Below are 18,602 nucleotides of genomic sequence, written 5' to 3'. Positions count from 1 at the left end.
GATCTCACCATCCTAAACTTTTGTTCTAAATGGTTCTCCTCGAAGATAAGCCAATCCTTAAAGTGAGAGAAGGCTTTTGATTTTAATGCTAGAAAGTAAGCCCATGTCATCCTGCTAAAATCATCCACAATCAACATAAAGTAAAAACTCCCCTTAAGAGATTCCATCCACATAGGTCCATGCAAATCTATAGAAGCAAGCTCCAAGGGCTTCTTTGCCCATTGAGAAGCCTTGTTACTGATCCATAGAAGATAAGGCCATGATAGGTTGCTTCTTACTGATCCATGAGATAGCTTTTGTTCCAAGGAAGAGAGTGAAACCAATAGTGGAGCATCTAGCCTTCATGTCTATTGCCCAATTTAAGTCACACCATCCAGTGACAGTAGCCCTCTCTCCATACACGATCCTATAGGATCGAGTCCCTTATAAGTAGCCTAATATACACAAAGCAACTCATCAATAAGCATGAGTAGGTGCCATCATGAAAAAAGACATCAACGCTACCACAAAAGAAATGTCTAGCCTAGTATGAATAAGCTAGATCAAAGAGCCAACAATACACTTGTACCAAGTAGCATTTGGTAGGGAATCTCCGATAGTCACAAACTTGGATTGGGGCTCTATGGGGCATGAAATGGGCTTGCACTCAACCATATCAAACTTTGAAAGAAGATCGAGATATACTTGTGTTGGAAAAATAAAAATTCCTGTGTCATTTGATAGATCTCAAGATTGAGTAGCATCTAGTAGGGGATCTTTGGTAATTACCAACTTAGACTTTGGGTCCATGGGGCATGAAACATGCTTACACCGAGCTGTACCAAACTCGGAAAGAAACTTGGAGATATATGTGTGATGGGAAATAAAAATGTATCGTGTTGTTTGATAGATCTCAAGCCCAAGGGAGATGTGAAGGATCCTAAGATTTGCCATATCGAATTCCTATTGCAAAATATTTCGAGTCCAATCCACTTGATGTGAGTCACTCCTTGTGATAATCAAGTCATCCACATACAAGATGACCAAAGCATACTTGTTATCTGCAACCTTGTAATAAAGGTTGAGATCATGATTTGATCGATGGAAGAAACTCTGTAGAAAGAATTGATGAATTTGTTGGCACTAAGCCTTAGGAGCTTGCTTCAAACCATAAAGGGCCTTCTGCAATTTGTAATTGTGATTCTTCTTTCCTTGCACAAGAAAACTAGGAGGCTGAATATATCTCTTCTATAATGTTGTTCAAGAAGGTAGACTAAACATGCATATGGTAAATCAGCCATCGTGTAATGGGCTTGAAGAGCCAAGTAGCCCAAACAACAGATATATAGATTGTAGGTGCAAATGCCTTTGAGTAGTCCAAGCTTGCCCTTTTAGCAAAACCCTTGGCAACCAGTCTAGCTTTGTGCTTGTCCAAGGTGCCATCAACTAGGTATTTAGTCTTATGGATCTACTTCACACTAATCACCTTTCACTTCCCTGGACGCGGAACCAGCTCCCAAGTTTGATTGTACGCTCAATAACATCGAGCTCCTCTTGCATAACATGATGCCAAGTATCCTGTGCAAGAGCTCATCAATAGAGTATGCTCATGATTCTTAAAATCTGAGACATAAGGGCATAGTTCACTTCTGTGTGAACTACTCGATAGTGTAGCGGAAAAATGAGTCACTTCCGCTTCCTAAGTTTTCTTTACTATCGTGGATGGCGGTAGGCTCATTTTGCTGTGATGGAGACTGAGAGGCCTCTGGTACCTACAATGCACTAGTTTGAGACAGGGATTCCTCCTCACTAGGTAAAGGTACATTCCCCTCATCAGAAGAAGAGGGCTTCCTTTGGACAGCCCAGTATCCCTTGAAGAAACATGAGGGATGGGGAAGGAGTGCCAGTGGGTAGCTAGAAGGAAGAGGAGGGGTTGATGGTGGGGGAAGGTGTTAGCAGATATGTCAGCTCATGTGTGTGTTGGTGCATGCTAGATTGGGTTGGGCACAATATTAGATGTTTTAGGTGTTTTATTGTGCATTATTTGTGGCATTTTTAATGCTAGTTGGCCAGCCTTTAACGTTGGCCGATGAGCTGTCATTTATGGTACATTTATATCCTATATATTATGTGCTCCTCCTCCTCAGTTGTGTATTCATCACTTGGAGGTCTTGTTGCAGAGAGGAGCCAATGCCTGTGCCCATGCAACCGGTGAGTCACTTTTGTATGGGATTGTCTCATGTCATGGTATATGGATTCCATTTCTTTCGAGTTCTCTTCTTTTGTAGTGTTCTTCTATTCTCTCTGTCTCGTGTTTAACAATCTATTTCAACATACCTATATGCTTCCATTGCTGCATCTACTTTTGACAGAAGGGGGGCTTAGTTAATGACAAAGAACCACATGTAGTAGAAGCACTATGAAACCAGTCTTCTTGGATAGGGTGGTACTAACTTGATTTAACAAAATTTACATTAGCTGAAAATGCAAATGTTACCACTTCAAATCTTGGAAAATGGACAGCTTGTTGGCCCAAAATTGGTGCCCTTTGCGGCATTCTTTAGCTTTTATTGCAAATGGATGGAGTATAACTAGGATTCTCTAATCTCCTCCGCTAATCCAAGTGCCTCTTGTTGTCAAAAGTGACCAGCAGGCCTTTAAACCAATTTGCTCCTTGGTTTGCTCAAGGATTGGTCTTCACCTTGCTCCTTGAAAGACAAATTTAGCCCCAAATTTGATATTGGAGAGCTAGTCTCTTGAATCTCCTTGAAATTCTTTAATTTCAACCACTGGAATTCAAGTTCTAAGCTCTCAATTTTGAGCATGCATTCTAATGTGATTGTCAAACCCAAATTTTTTGCTGTAAATTAGGGTTTACAATAGATATCTTCCAATATCTTGACCTCTGATGACTCAAATGGCTGGATTTTGCTGAGATAATTGGAGAGAGAGTTGGGGGATTAGAGAGAATGCTGTAGAGAGAAGTTTCAGAGATTCATCGTGAGAAATGCTGAAAAACTGTTGTTGCCATGCTCAAACAGCCATGGAAGCTATCACCTATAGCTTAGCACCACTAGAAAGGTTGCTGCCACATCCTTTATGCTGTCATCTACACCAGAAGGACCTTGGGTTGCTGTGACCTATTTCCGGAGGGCTCCAAACTTCTCTTACTTGCTGTAGGAATGGTCCTTGGTGGTTACAAATCACGTCAACATCATCTCCTTGCTCTTTAACAGTCTCCTTCTCTCTCACAATTATTGAAATTACCCCCTTTCTCTTTCCCCCAGCCTCAAAAACGTTAACTTCTCTTACTTGCTATAGGAATTGGTGGTTACAAATCACGTTAACATCATCTCCTTGCTCTTTAACAGTCTCCTTCTCTCTCACAATTATTGAAATTACCCCTTTTCTCTTTCCCCCAGCCTCAAAAACGTTTTTTTCACTTGCATAAGCAAGCTTTGCCAAGTAGCAGCCTTGTAGTCCCATTTTTCAGCATTATCCAGCTTATTAAATTAATTTTAAAAAGATTAAATCTGAAATTAATTTAATAATTATTCTAGTGCTTAGAAAAATAATTTCATTGGCCAATAAAGTAATTAGGCTAATTTATCCTTAAAGTATCCTTGAGTAGTTACTAGCCCTTAGATCGGTATTGATTAATGCCTAGTATCTAATGTCACCATTGACGTTAGTGGCCAATAAATTGATCTAGACCCAAATTTGACATTGGGTACCATCTAGTATCTATTAGACATAACTTATTACAAGTTTTACCTTTTGGCACCAATTGATATGTCGGGGTCGCGGATCCCACATTGTGAAATAATTGACATGCATCTCACATTTGTAAGTTACATTTGCACATTTGATTAACTTTTAATCAAATGCTAAGCAAAGTAATAAAATTTCATGTCCTCGTGACACACCATCAATTAGAATATTTGAGACTGTAACCTCGGCCCTTGTCAACGATCACATCCCTGCTTACATCTATCTTTCTAGTCTTTAGGTCATAGAGCTTGTAGCCCTTTGTGCATGTGCTATAACCAATGAAGATCAACTTCTTTGACTTTGCATTGAGCTTGCCTAGTTTCTTCTTGCCCATATGGACATAGGTATTGCACCCAAAGATGGGAAATTGAGACATTGAAGGCTTCTTCCAAAAGACAGCTGCATATGGAGTCGTGTCTTATAATATTGAAGGTGGAGACATGTTGTAGATATGTACAGTTGTAGAGACGGTCTCTCCCCAAAGGAAATGAGGAGGATCCCTATGGTCCAACATCAAACGAGCATCTCAAGCATGTTCCAATTGGTGTGCTCCACAATACCATTCTTAGATGATGAGTTTGGATGGGAATACATTATCTAAATGTTGCGCTCCTTGTTTACAAAACTTGCCAAAAACTTTGAAACAAAACTTTCCACCAAGATCAGCTTGAACGCATTGAAACTTTAAAGAAGTTTTATATGCAAAGAAATATGGCCACACATACTTGTTGAAATCATCAACAATAATTATTCCAATCACGAAAGCTGAAGTACACCTCGCTTTTGTATGCTAAGAAATATTGGAGAGAGAGAGAGAGAGAGAGAGAGAGAGAGAGAGAGAGAGAGAGAGAGAGAGAGAGAGAGAGAGAGAGAGATTAACATCTACGAAAGGCCAAGTTGGCCTATGAGACCAAAACGCTACATACAAAATGTCTGGGAAACTTTCCAGGTCCGAGTAAAGCTACCATCTAATGCTATGATAAACTAATTGAGCAGGTACAAAATGGTATATAGGTTGGGTACAATTCATATGTGTTCCAAGTATGGTGTGGAACTGCTCATGGAGCTCGGTCATCCTAAAATGTATCGCATGGGTCTATCTAACATCAAGATGTTGAATCGGTGGGGCAGGGCCCTCTCGTGGCGGCGTAGTATCCCTTGCATCCTCGACATGGGCCTCCTGCGGGGGCGGTGAGGGCCGGTTGGGTATGGGTGCCAGGCTTTGCTTCTTGCCGTGTCTATGGCTAGGGTGGTCCCCGCGGCGGTCGAGAGATTAGTGGGGCTGGGGGCTCAGGGGTGGGGATTGTAGTTGGCTCTCGGTAGAATTCTGTGAGCAAGCGTTGGGCGGCTCCCTGTCTCTGCTCCGAGGTCCGGAGGAGGTGGTCTTTGTGGCGGCGTATTTCCAGCAGGAAGAGCCCAGGCATCTCTGGTCCTTGAAATCCATCACTTTGGAGAGTGGCTTGAATCCTTCTCTAAACAGGCAGTGGAAGCGTCCGCGGATCTCATAGTATGCTGGGCACCTGCATATGTAGTGTTCTTCTGTCTCCAGGCTCGAGTTGGCAGATTTGGCAGATTCGATCTTCTAGGGGGAGGGGGTGGGCCCCGTATCTAGCTGTCTCGACCCGTAGTTGGTGTAAAGATGTACGGATCTGTCCAATGGCACTTCTGACTCCATGGGACAAGTGTGTCCATGTAGCTTGGGTAGGTAATGAAGCCGTCTAGAGATATGTGCGGAAAGTGCTCCCGGTAGAAAGCCTTCTTTGTCCCTAGGTCCTTTGTAGGAGTCACCCATGTCTTGGCCGTGTGTAGTTGAATGATGCCCATTCTGATGATACGGTTGACCTCCTCCCGGCTGAGCTCTAGGTGGGGTCACTCTAGGCTGTATTGTAGTGGGGGGAGGTGGTCCATGTGTAGGCCATGTGGTTGTAGCCAGTAGGTCTCTATTCGGGCATACGAGCATTCAGTGTCCCCTTGCAGTGCTAGCTGTTTGGACGACTCTAGCGCGAGTTTGGGGTACCGATGCCGGGGCAAGTCCCATAGTTGGTGCAAGAAGGCTACTGTTTGGAAGAGGGCCTCAGCTATGATGGGGAGTGCCCCCATCTCTACTTTGATGATCTTGTGTGGCTCAGAGGGCTTGCTCCGAATCGTCCGTGAGATCATAAGTACCAAGGGTCTCTCCATCTGCTCCTATCCCTCATAGGTGGCCTCCTCTTGAGGCAGTGGCTGGTCCTGTGTGGCCCAACTTGTGTGGTAGAGATTAGATCTCCATATGGGAGCCCCGTACAAGAGTGCTGGTGTGACTAGAGTGTCAAATAGCTAGAGCTTTGTATGGGGCTCCTGGAATTGTATGTGGGCGCATTGGTTCTCCATGTATCCGAGGGCTGCATAGCCTCGTGTCAATCTATCTTTTGCTGCCTTTCTCAAAGTGAATCTCGGTCCTGAAAATGTAATCTCCACATAGATGTATCTTTGGACCACTTCCACGGTTTCCCCGCTGTATGTGAAGGGGGAATTGACCGTCAAATCCATTGGGTTGAAGTGTTGAATACCATGACCTTGGTCTCCCCCAAGTTCACGGTGAGGTCTTTATCTTGGCGGTAGAAGGCCCGTAGTGCCTCCAATTAGCGCTGTAGCCCTTCGGGCGTGCTGGAGATGAGAACTATGTCCTCCGTATATAGTAAGATGGGTATCAGTATCTCTCCTCGGCTAGATCCCTCCCCTACCAATCTATCCATGTTCTTTGATATCTCATCAATGTAGAGACCAAATAAAGTAGGTGAGAGTGGGCATCCTTGTTTAACTCCAATGGTGCTGGTTATATCCTTTGATAGTCTCCCTGGTGTTCGGACTCGGCCCGTGACCGATTCGTATAGTGCCAATATCCCCCAACGCATTTTGGGCGGGACCTCCAGTTCTTGTAGTCTTTGCATGAGCCTGGCTTGTAGTACCGTGTCGAAGGCCTTGCGGAAGTCCACGAAGCAGCAGTATACGCGCCTCTCGTGTGCCCTGCCCTCCTCTATAATGACTCTTAAGTGTAAGGATATGGTCAAGAGTGGAGTACCCCCTCTTGAACCTTGCTTGTCTAGTGGCCCGATGCTGGTGTTGCTCCGCCCACTTGCTCAGCTCATGGTCTAGGATGGATCCATAGAGCTTGGCTAGTACATGGCCAACCATGATTGTTCGGTAGTTTGTGGGGGCCATGGGATTTCCAGCCTTTAGGATAGGTATTATGGTGTTGGTTGACCAGCTGGCAGGGAAGTCCTCACATAAGGCTCTGTTGAACATGTGGGCTAGAAGGGGTGCAAGTACTTGTACGTCTCGGGCATGGGTGAGGTGCTGTGCTACTAAGCCTTCATGGTCTTGGGCTTGGCCATTCTGTAGTTTGTCAATGGCATCCTGAACCTGCTCCGTGCTAAAGAATGTAGATGACTTGGGTCTAGCTCCGTGGTGGTCGGGGCAGCGGGGGCTGCTCAGGTATTTGGTACAGTGAGGTCGCATATGCATGCCATGTGTCCGGGGAGGTAATGGGTGTCTGAGCACGAGGCTCTTGGAATGCCTTCGATGCCTCCTTGCTATCCTGTTCCAAGAATAGCTGGTAGAATTCGCGTTCCACTTTGGATAGGTAGGCCCGTTTCTTCCTTCATACGAGGCGACGGAAGATCAGGCATGCCTGTTTGTGCATGTGTACTCCTTTGCTTCGTCTTGTTGAAGAAGGAGCCGGGTTTCCCTACACTCTGCGTTGTACCAACTATTCTGTGGGACATTCTTGTTCGGAGGGGAGGGATGGGGGGATGTGTGGGGGAAGTACTTGGACGCTGAGGTGTGGAGTGTTCCTGCAGTTGTGTTGTGATCTCCTCCAAGGGTGAGTAGGGGTTCATTTCCTACAGGCTCCAATAGAGGTGGTCAGAATAAGCGCTCGCAGTTAACTTGGTGAAGTGGTACCTTGGGAATCTTGGGAGGCTGCTTGCTGGGGGGGTTGGGTCATATCTATAGGCGATGTCAAACTGCAGGTAGGCATGGTTGGTGGCCACTGCGAGCGGGCAAGGTGATATTTTGAAGGACTAGATGTCAGGGATAAGTGGTAGGGGTCCGAGTATGTAATCCATTGTGCTTGCTCCCAGTTTCTGTGTAGGTGCTCCTGGTGCCCCTCGTTTGTTGCAATTAGCCTTATGCTTATGTGGGAAGCATGTGAGGGCATCCAATCCCGGCCATCTGTCCAGCCCATTGAGGATGGCTAATCCGTGCGCGCCCCCTAGCACCAGTAGGTGGTCGCCATACTCGGTGCATTTAGCTATATCTTGTGATGTATGGTTGAGCCCTATCTCCTCCGGTGCTATCTCTTTGTATATGTGGTCTTCCCTCTCGAAGAAGGGAGTTTGTTTGTGTGCTGTGCGGGCATTGAAGTCTCCGGCCAACATGACATCCCCCAAGTTGGAGTAGTGCATAATGTCCTTGTACAGTGGTAGGTATGGTGACGCCCCCTTGTGTGGCGCGTATGGGGAGTGTGTTGGGGGGAAGTAGCACACCTCCATGTAGATGTTTCAAGGGCGATCTGTGCGTATCTAGATCCACATGAACCGGGCCGCCTCATCTTTCCACATGACTTGCACCATGGGTTGTAACTCCTTGTATAGCACTGTGACTCCTTCGGATCCTCGGGTCCCTCCTTTTGTTCGGGCTCTAGGGCGGCATGCCGTCTCCCATATGTATTCCCTCACTTTAGGTAGGTGTGTGTCTGGGCTCTGGTGGGTTTCTTTGTATAGGATGACATCCTTGTTGGTGAAGGTCTCTTGGATTAGTCCTGTCTCTGTCTTCACCATCTCAGTATACTGCCCATTTCCCCGCTTTGCGTGCTTCAAGGATTTGTGGCATGCATTCCTTACGGTGTGCCACCTGTGCCGGTGTGAGGTTATCCTCCAGATAGACCTTTTCCCCTTTTAGCACTGTCCTTTTAGAGAGGAAGACTAGTCGGGATTCTATGTTGGCGAATTTGAGGATGAGAGGTCAGCTTTTGGTGAGATCTTTCCCTACGTGCCATGCGTTCTCCACTATTGTGGGGTCCTCAACTTCCAGCTTTTCACATATCTTCTTGGTGTCTGCTAGGGGGCTGTCTCCCTCCGTCCATCCTACCACCCGGATGTGGAGCGCTCTAAGTTTTCTCCTTTTCTTCTCCTCCAATGCTGCATTCACAAATTCCTCTTTTTTGTTGGTGCCTGCTTTGCTACTTCAATCCACTTGGAGTTCTTGGCCACCTCGGCTCGCGCTTGTTTCACTATGTTTGCACATGTGTTGAGCTTCTTTGTCATGTGTGTCTTCAGCTTGTAGATCTCGGTTTGCACCTTTGTAGGTGTTGTTTTGGTAATTTCCCCTTCCTCCTTCTTGAGGAGATCAAGCTGGTTTCTGCAATCATCAAGCTCGTGCCTCTGCTCTTCAATCACCCTATTTCTCTCTTGGAGGGACGTTTCAATGTCCACCTTCCAAGAGGTGAAGTGTGCTGTGATCTCTGCGTAGATTTCGTTCTTCCATTCTTGCACTTTTGAGCTTATTTCCTCCTTGATTTGGTGAGCGGTTTCCGTGCACATTGTGGCCATGATTTTCTTGATGTTGCGGATGTCTTGGTCGTGCATCTTGCATATGTCTCGGAGGGCCTATGCTTTTCCTTGTGTGGTAGTTTGTCACCTTGTCGATGTTGCTCCAGATCGTCGAGTATTTTTCATTTTTCTCCCCTCTTGTGCGGTTGCTTGGCGATGGTGATGCTTTGCTCGAGCCCATCCTATTGGTCCGCTCGTCTTGCCTAGCGGATTGGGGCCATTGGCTGTTTGGCGCCATTGTGGGTGGGTGGCGGGCTGATTGGGCAGTTGCAGGAGATGGCGGGGTTGTCGGGGTGCTGGTTGGACCTGGAGGTGGCGTGACTGGCCGGGAGGGTGACGGGTCTAGGTGCGGGGGCAGCGGGCCGGGAGGCTTGTGGCTGGGGGTAGGCTTAGAGAGAGAGAGAGAGAGAGAGAGAGAGAGAGAGAGAGAGAGAGAGAGAGAGAGTACTTCCAAAAGAATGGCAGGTGGAGCTATTTTGGACTCGGAGACACATATGATTGCTTTCTATTGGTCGCTTTTCAAGGCTTTGTACGATGGTAGGTAATCCTGGTCTTTGATTGCCAGGTTTTCATTGAGGCTTAGGGTATTAAGCATGGGAGCAGTAGGATTTTTGCCTCATGGTGGCATGTGGTTAATGTTGAGTAGCCTTTCCATCTTAAGTCTTCTATGCTGCTAAATCATTTGGTCCACTCTGGAGATTGGTCCTTGTTAAAGCTTCTTGGACCCACCTTTGGATCAGGAAGCGGCAAACTCCTTGAGAGCGGAAGTGCTGGCGGTTTTGAAGCTCCTCTCGTGGCAAGGCAAAGAGGAACAAAAGCCAATGTTCAATAGGATGTTGCGCTTGGGATGCATCATTATTGCTGATGCTCTTCTACCAGTCAGTGGGGCTGTTATGTCCTTCAAATCAATTCAATGCTAGTTGTGTGTTCCCCAAGGCTATCACAATTTGTGGAATGTCATCTTGAGCTCTCTACAGCTCATGCAACCTCTTCCCTCTTTGGAATAGGGGGCCCCTTGACAGGATTGGGTGATTAATGGCCTTGCAGACTTGAGGGTGATAGCCCAGGGAGACCTGTGGTAATTGTGCAGAGAGAGAGAGAGAGAGAGAGAGAGAGAGAGAGAGAGAGAGAGAGAGAGAGAGAGAGAGAGAGAGAGAGAGAGAGAGAGAGAGAGAGATTTTTCTCCAATACCTTGGGCATGTGTTCTCTGCGATGCGCTATTTGAGAGAGAGAGAGAGAGAGAGAGAGAGAGAGAGAGAGAGAGAGAGAGAGAGAGAGAGAGAGAGAGAGAGAGAGAGAGAGAGAGAGAGAGAGAGAGAGAGAGAGAGAGAGAGAGAGAGAGAGATTACGAAGAGAGAGAAAAACGCGATGGCGATAGCACGCGACGGTGGATTCCGCCCTGCCGCCGGCCGTCTGACCTGCGTGTCCTGCGTGTGGTCGTCGCCCGTTGGCCCTGTTGCCGTCAGATCGGGGCCCTGTGGGCCGTCGCCCGTCCGCCTGTCCGCCCTGCATCGCCTGTTCACCCTAACCCTGCCGTCGCCTGTTAACCCCCCTAACCCTGCCGTCACCTGTCAGAGCAAGCTGCGCCCTGGCTGAGTTCTCCCCTCAGGCGTCTGCCGGGTCCGTTTTGCCCCTTCGCCACAGTGTTACACGAGCTGGTCGTCCTGTGACTACCCCGTCGACCCCTACTGCTCGCTGGCTGCGACCTTCCTTCTGGGGTCGCCCTGGTTCGAGAGAGAGAGAGAGAGAAAGTGCGACCCTGCGCCGGCGCGTGTGCTGCTTGTCTGACGAAGGCCTGCGTGCGTAACACTGCACCCCTGTGGGACTGCGACCTGTGAGCCACCCGTTTGCATCTCAGCTGCCTGCCGCCTGTTCCTGCAGCGATTGGCAGAGAGAGAGAGAGAGAGTTCTTGGCAGCGAGAGAGAGAGAGAGAGAGAGAGAGAGAGAGAGAGAGAGAGAGAGAGAGAGAGAGAGAGAGAGAGAGAGAGAGAGAGAGAGAGAGAGAGAGAGAGAGAGAGATTTCTAACTCAGCCGACCGGGATCTGCACTGTGCGTCAGTCCTCCTTCGAGATCAGCTCGTCCTACAAGATGGCTGGTTTGGATCTGGATTTCATAGACCAAACGGTGGCAGCACTTGGCCCAGATTCTGATGCTGAGGAACCAGAGGATATGGTTCCGTGCACTGAAGAGATGCCCCCGGGTCCTGACATCCACCCTGCGGGTAAACGTACCAAGCATACCTCGGAAGAGATAGGTGTTATTCAGGATCGTTCCTATGCGCAGGTTGCTTCGGATCCTGTGGACTCTCAGGAGGTGGACTGGGAGCATCTGCTGGAATTTGCCAACACTCTGCTTGGTGAATATGTTCAACATAATCAGGAAGCCTTCTCTGACTCTGCACCTGACGATGTTCTGGAAGCTACCGTCGACCCCAAAACTGTCCTACGCTCCTTTTCGGTGTTTTATGATCGCGCTGTGATACTCTTCTTCACTGGTCGAATTCCGCTGCTTTCCCGTATTCGCCAATGGCTGCAGAGTCTGCTACAAGGGGAATGTGTTGAAGAGATTTTTGTTGGGTCCCGAGGTTTCTTTGAGGTCCTCTTGAAAACTGAGACGCACCGTGCTGCTCTCCTGTCTAAACTGCCTTTGTTTTTTGATCGTCGGTTGGTTCATGTGGTTCCATGGCGCCTGATGGCAGATTTTCAGCGCCTCCTGCAACGTGAATGCCCTATGTGGGTAGAAGTGGAAAATTGTCCGGCTGTTTATTGGCCGCTATTGAAGGATGCTATGGCCGCTGTGGGCACGGTTCTGGTCCCGCCCAGTCTCTGGGCTGTGAATCGCAACCGCTTGTGCATGTTATGGGATACTGCCAGGAAAAGGCCTGCTTGGTTATGCCTCAATTGCTCTGGCATGCATCCGTTGCACTTTCGTTTGAAATGGGGCAATTTTGCAGGCCATTGCTTTTCCTGTGGACAGTTGGGGCACTTTATGGCCGAATGCCCAGAGCAGCAACACATTTCAGATGCGGGCCATGTTGCTCCGCCCATGGAAGATATGGTGTGTGATGCTCCGTCGCTGGATACTATCCACCCGCCCCAAGTTCTGGCCAAAGGTAAACAACAGGTTTCGGGTCTGGATTCCCGTGCCACTGATTGGGTTGAAGTACGTGCAAAAAAAGGCAAAAGGATTGTTGCTGGCATGGAGAGTACTGTGCCTCCTACCTCACAAGATTCCATGCGTACATATATGCGCAGGAAGGAAATGTTGTCTTCCGAGCGCTCTGCTCCTGCTATGGTTTCTTCAGCCCCCCGTCCCCAGCCCGCCAAGAAAATGTATTCGGATCGTCCAAAGGGTCCACCTGCAAAGCTGGCTTTTGATACCAAAGGCAACGTCATTACTCCGTGGGACCGTCGTTATCCACGTTCCAACCCCAAGCAAGCAGATATGCCGTCTACTTCCAAATCTGGTCCTCAGAACTCTTTTGCGGTGTTGGCGGATTTCTTGGATGAGGGAGTCCTGGACATTCTCGCCGACAAAGTCAAATCGAGGCAAGCTGTGCCTCGTACCTGATTGTGTTTTGCATACACATGAAAATAGCCACGTGGAATGTGCGAGGAATTTGTCTCTTGACAAAAGCAACATGCCATGTGGACTGCATTGTATGAGAATCAGTGGGATGTCCTGTGCGCTGTTGAGCACAAGAGTCACGGTGACGCTGGAAAAGTTGTGGATTGCCATGGCTTTCGTTTGTTCTATGCAGGAACACAGGCCATGCATTATTCGGGTGTGCTCATGATTGTACATGCCAAATATCAGCCTGTTCTTATTAAAAATGATGTTCATGGCCGCTTTTTGGTGGTTGAGATTTTATTCGAAGGGGAAATCTTATGGTTACTTGGCCTCTATGCTCCGAATGATTCGTTAACTCGCCGGGAGCTTTGGTAGACTTTGCAGACTTCCTTGGCACTTGGCAGACGGGGCTTCTTCATGGGGGATTTCAATATGTGTGTTGATTCTTCCCAGTCCACATCGGAGCACTCGGTAATGGATGCGCCGGAAAGTCGTATGTGGCATGAGTTGGCTCTTGCTGTTCTTAAGCAAGATCTCTGGTCCTGGCTACACCCGTCTTCTACAAGATTTACTTTCCATTCGGCCCAGTATGCAACAACATGGTCGCGGTTGGACCGTATATATATCATGCAGAATGATGATTTTCTGCCTGAGATGCTCGAAATAAAAGTGCTGCAGCAATATGCCTTGTCGGACCATTTCCCTCTGCAGTTCGAGTTGCTTGCACAACCCATTGCACCTTTCAAGCAATTTCTGGAGAGACTCCCTTTGCGTTTCAACTCGTCCTACTTGAAGCATGCAATTTTTCAGGGCTATATGCAGCAATTGCTTGACAGATTCTTCTTGGACTTTTCCTCTCAGGGCACTGCGTCATTTGAAAGATTGCTCTCTAATGTGCAGCGGGTTGCTCGGCAGTATGGGATCTACCATGCCTCTCTTTGTCGGTGCCGTCGACAGGCAGCGGAGGACCTGCTGGTTTTGGTTCGCTCCCTGCTGGTGGACACGCCGGATGATGCATTTCTGCTTGCACTGGCCATGCGGGTGGCCGATCTTATTAAAGAATTTCAGTTAAAATCGTATCAGCAGGCCGAATTGCAACATCTGACAGAGACGTTGCAAGATAGTGCATGTCAGACCCATAAGTTCTTTCGCGCTCTTCATGCCTCTCCTGCTCGAGAGAATATGACCAGACTCGAGGATGTAGAAGGCCACCTTATCCTGGATCCACAGACTATTGTGCATATGTGCAGGAATTATTTCCGTGACCTTCTCGGTTCCGCTTCTCCACCTTCAGCCCAAATTACTCAGGCCCGTTCGGTTTTTTATGACCTGGTCCGCAATCAGCTTCCGCAGGACATGCAAGCTACTATGGAGTCAGATATTGGTGAGGCAGAGGTTATGGACATCTTGTTACACTTGCCCAAAGATAAAAGTCCGGGTTGGGATGGTCTCACGAATGAGTTCTTTGAAGCTTTCGCTACCCAACTGGCGAAACCATTGCAGGCTTTGTTTCAGCAGGTGTGGGAAACGGGGATCATGCCTCCCTCATGGAAACAAGGACTTATTAAACTGCTTCCAAAAGTTCCTTCGCCATCTAAGTTGGCACAGTGGCGCCCAATTTCTTTGATGGGTTCAATGTACAAAATCTTTTCCAAAGTAATGGCGAATCGGCTTCATAAGCATCTCCCTGCCCTTGTGCACCCTCTCCAGTATGGTTTCATTAAGGGCCGAAATATTCTACACAATGTTTTGAATGCCCAATTGGCCATTGATTATGCCAGGCATTCTAATCAGGAGGTCGTACTGATTCAACTGGACCTGGAAAAGGCTTTTGACTATCTGGACTGGTCTTTCGTTGCTGAACTTATGTTTGCTATGGGCTTTGGTGCTCGGATGTCTCGTCTAATCTACACCATTAGTGCTGCGGCGTCTTCGCGAATCATGCTGAACGGAGGTGTTACTGAGACATTTGTCCTTGCCCGTTCTGTCAGACAGGGGTGCCCTTTGAGCCCTTTATTCTTTGCCCTTGCGACACATCCAGTTCTTTCCATGTTATCACATATGGCCGCCTCTTCTCAGTTGGCCGGACTGTCGCTTCCTACAGGACAGCACTTCATTAGCCAATCCCTGGCGGATGATACCTTTATGATTTTGCGTGCGGAAAAGGATAACCTTCGAAAAGCATTGGATGTTTGGGGTCTCTTTGGTCAGGCGTCAGGCCTTCGTATCAATGCGCTCAAATCAGCCATTCTAAGCTGCACGGAGTCGGATTTGCAGTCCTTGGACTGGCAGGGTCTGGTTGTTCCTCGTGGCTCCATTGTCAGGCATCTTGGATACCCTTTGGGTGTTGATGTTCCTCCAAAGCAGCTTCTGCAGTGGATTTCTCAGAAAATGGTGGCTAAGTTTATGTATTGGAAGTCTCAGGCCTGGCCCTTCCACGTTCGCCTCAAAGTAGCCCAGATTATTATGTTGCCAATGCTCACATATTTCTTGCCGTTATTGCCCTGGACTACTACGACTCTGAATGCTCTTACTCAGTCTATTCGCTTCATGCTATGGAAGAAGGACTCATTGCATGCAGGTATTTCCTAGATCTCGTGGTCGCATGCGTGCACCCCCAAATGCATAGGTGGCGGAGCTATTTTAGATGCCCACACTCACATGCAGGCACTTCGTTGGTCTCTTTTCCGCGCCATGTGCTCGGATCATCATCCGTGGATCGCTATAGCTTGTTATTTCCTTGAGGGCCATGGGCTTCTGCATGGCAATACCCAAATCCGGAGTTCTTGGTGGCATGTTCTTAATGCTGATTCGCGGTTCTCCAGTTCTTCTTCATCGCTGCTTACTCATTTGGTATGTTCCTGGAAACACGTCCTTCAAAAGGCTCAGTGGCATCCAACGGAGGATCGCTTGGCTACTAACTCTTTTCAATTGGAATTACTGGCAGTCTCGCGTTTACTTTCGTGGGAAGGTAAACATGAGCTTAGACCACAATTCAACCGGATGGCACGTTTGGGCTTGTCTTCGGTTGCGGATGCCACCCTTGCCAGTCGCAATGTGCTTATATCGTTTCGTACAGCTAGGAGGCTTTTCAGGATCCCTTGTGGATATAGGCCTTTATGGGAACAGCTTTTGACGGTGCTCCAGAGCAGACAACCCTTTCCTGCTCTTGATTCGGATCATCCCTGGCAGGATTGGGACCTACAAGGCCGGCTGAATTTGAGCAAAGCTTCTGCTAACCAAGTGTATCATCTTCTGATTAAAGATCATCAATGGCTGGTTACTAAAGTGAATGCTTTATGGGGATTGCGTAAATCCCGGTCATGGTGGAGGGCAACTGTGATGGAGGGCTGGTTGAACAAGACACCCTTTAAATATAAAGTTTTTCTTTGGAGAGTGATGATTGGGGGTCTTCCGCTTGCTTCGGCTCTTTCCAAGCGACGAATCTCCAATGGCACCTGTTTCTTTTGCACCACTACTATGGAATCCGCCCGCCACCGATTTATCTCTTGCCCCGTCGCTAAGAAAGTCTGGTTATTTTTGTTGGCTGTTTGGCGAGGGGTGGTTGGTATCACCCTGCACCCCTTTGATTGGGTTTTTGGCCAGCCCAAATACCCTACTCCCGCACAGCCACATATGAAGCTCATATATCACTTTCTTCGATACTGGGGCTGTTGGCATAACTGGACCATTCGGAATGCTTTTCTGTTTGACTCCGCCTATAATGTTCAGCGGCATATTGTGAGGCTTAAGGGCCTCTTGTATTGGCAGTTAGCTCTTCTCCATCGTTCTGATTTGCTCTCTACGGAGGACTTCCGTCCCTGGCATATGGCAATTTCATCCGCATCCTTGCCATGACATTGTAACTTGTAGTTCTTAGAACCTCTTCACATGATGGCTTGGATTGTCGTCATGTATCTTGTAATCAAGTAATCTTGTATTTTTTTCGTAATTAATACAATTACCTTTTACGAAAAAAAAGAGAGAGAGAGATTTTACGAAAAAAAAGAGAGAGAGAGAGAGAGTGTGTGTGTGTGCGCTTTACGAAAAAAAGAGAGTGCGCGCACGCGCACACACACACACACAGACCAGCATCACTCCATAGTCAGGTAGGGTTGCAGTCAGAGCACACCCAACTGGCGTGAACAGGGGAAGGATGACCTGCAGTCCTTGCAGGCTGTGACCAGATGCAGGGCAGTGAATCTGTCTTGGCAACGTCCTGAAACAGACCATGACCTGAAGCATAGAGAGAGAGGGCCTTGCCTGTAGATAGGTCGTGACCTGCAGACAGGTGTGCAGAGAGAGAGAGAACACGTGAGTACTGTTCTTGGCGGGTAGACCTGTGCCACAGCAGGCATGCAGTCGTGACCTCGTGCATAGCATATCTGATCACGACTACAGCCCATCTGGTGACTCTTTATGGACAGTCACTCACCCTTGTAGGCAGGCATGTGTTGACTTGGGCAGACTGCTTCAGGCCATGATTTTGCAGCCTGCCGGCATTATGGCTGGACTGAATACCGCCTCATTTATCAGGTCGTAGAGGCCTTGAGTTCAGAGTCGGATGGGGAAGAGGAAATGGTCACATGCATGGAGCAAAATGTTGAGTTCTGATGTGCAGCCAACTGTAAAGTGCAGCAAACATGCTGCAGACGAAGGCCCTACCCCTCTGGACCCCCATGTTTACTCCTATGCTAAAGTCACCAACCCATGTAGTGATTTCTAGGTCCTAGATTAGGACCACCTTTTGGAATTTTGCAACACTTTGTTGGTTGAATACGTTGAACATAATTATCGATGATCGTGATCTTCAGCAACGTGATGTTGAGGATGATTTGGATACCCATATGGACACGCAGAAGGTGCTTTGCTCATTCTCAAATTTTTATGAGCGTGGAGTCATTCTCTTTTTAACTGGCTGAATTCTGGTGCTTTCTTGGATTCGCCAGTGGATGACATCCATCTTGCAGGGGAATGTAGAAGAGATATATGTGGGACCTGGGTCCCTGGGGCTTCTATGAGGTCATACTGAGATCAGGGAGGAATAGGGATGATTTTTTGGGCAAGATGCCTCTTCTTTGATCGACAGCTGGTGCATATGGTGCCATGGAAACCCGTGGTTGATTTTCAAAGTTTGCTGAAACATTGAATCCTATAAGGGGAGGTACCTGTCTCTGATTGCACGATGATGGCTCCAATCTGCTGGATGTAAGGATGTTGGGCACGGGGGGAGAGAGAGAGAGAGAGAGAGAGAGAGAGAGAGAGAGAGAGAGAGAGTGTGTGTGCGTGTGTGCACACAGCAATTGTCACTATTCCAGGAAGCAAAACATGCCAAAAGAGAGTTTCGAAAAGGTCTTAGGCATTTACATGATTGAATAAGAAATGCATTTTGTAATGTTTCATATGTTTCCAAACCTTGGGAAAGGTGTTTCAGTGCAACTATGCAGGCTAGCTTGGATGGTTGGAACCTGAATTTGTGGAGACATTAATATATATATATATATATATATATCTCCGGTCTTGTGCTAATGCATTGTGAACCTGCTTACTCGCTACTTTACTGGTCCTGGACCCTGGTTGTTTCCTTAGACTCTTCCATACTTATTGATGCAGGTCAATTGGTTTCTGGCCCACAGGACTTTGTAGCCTTGAGCATTCTTCAAACTAGCATGCCTGTCCCTGCATTGTTC

At 47.7% G+C, this 18,602-nt stretch overlaps 1 protein-coding gene across 3 annotated transcripts in view; it reads left to right on the top strand.

Moving 5' to 3' along the window:
* Positions 1-18,602, top strand: part of LOC148024857 (CCA tRNA nucleotidyltransferase, mitochondrial-like) — a 134,768-nt gene that overhangs the window by 25,584 nt on the left and 90,582 nt on the right. The window lies entirely within an intron of this gene.

This window comes from Lygodium microphyllum, chromosome 15, assembly GCF_053477565.2.
Source record: "Lygodium microphyllum isolate KBCC chromosome 15, Lygodium_microphyllum_v1.1.10, whole genome shotgun sequence".
In the NCBI taxonomy this organism is placed as follows: domain Eukaryota; kingdom Viridiplantae; phylum Streptophyta; class Polypodiopsida; order Schizaeales; family Lygodiaceae; genus Lygodium; species Lygodium microphyllum.
The sequence above is the reverse complement of the archived record's forward strand: the minus strand, read 5'-3'. Positions and strand labels throughout refer to the sequence as shown.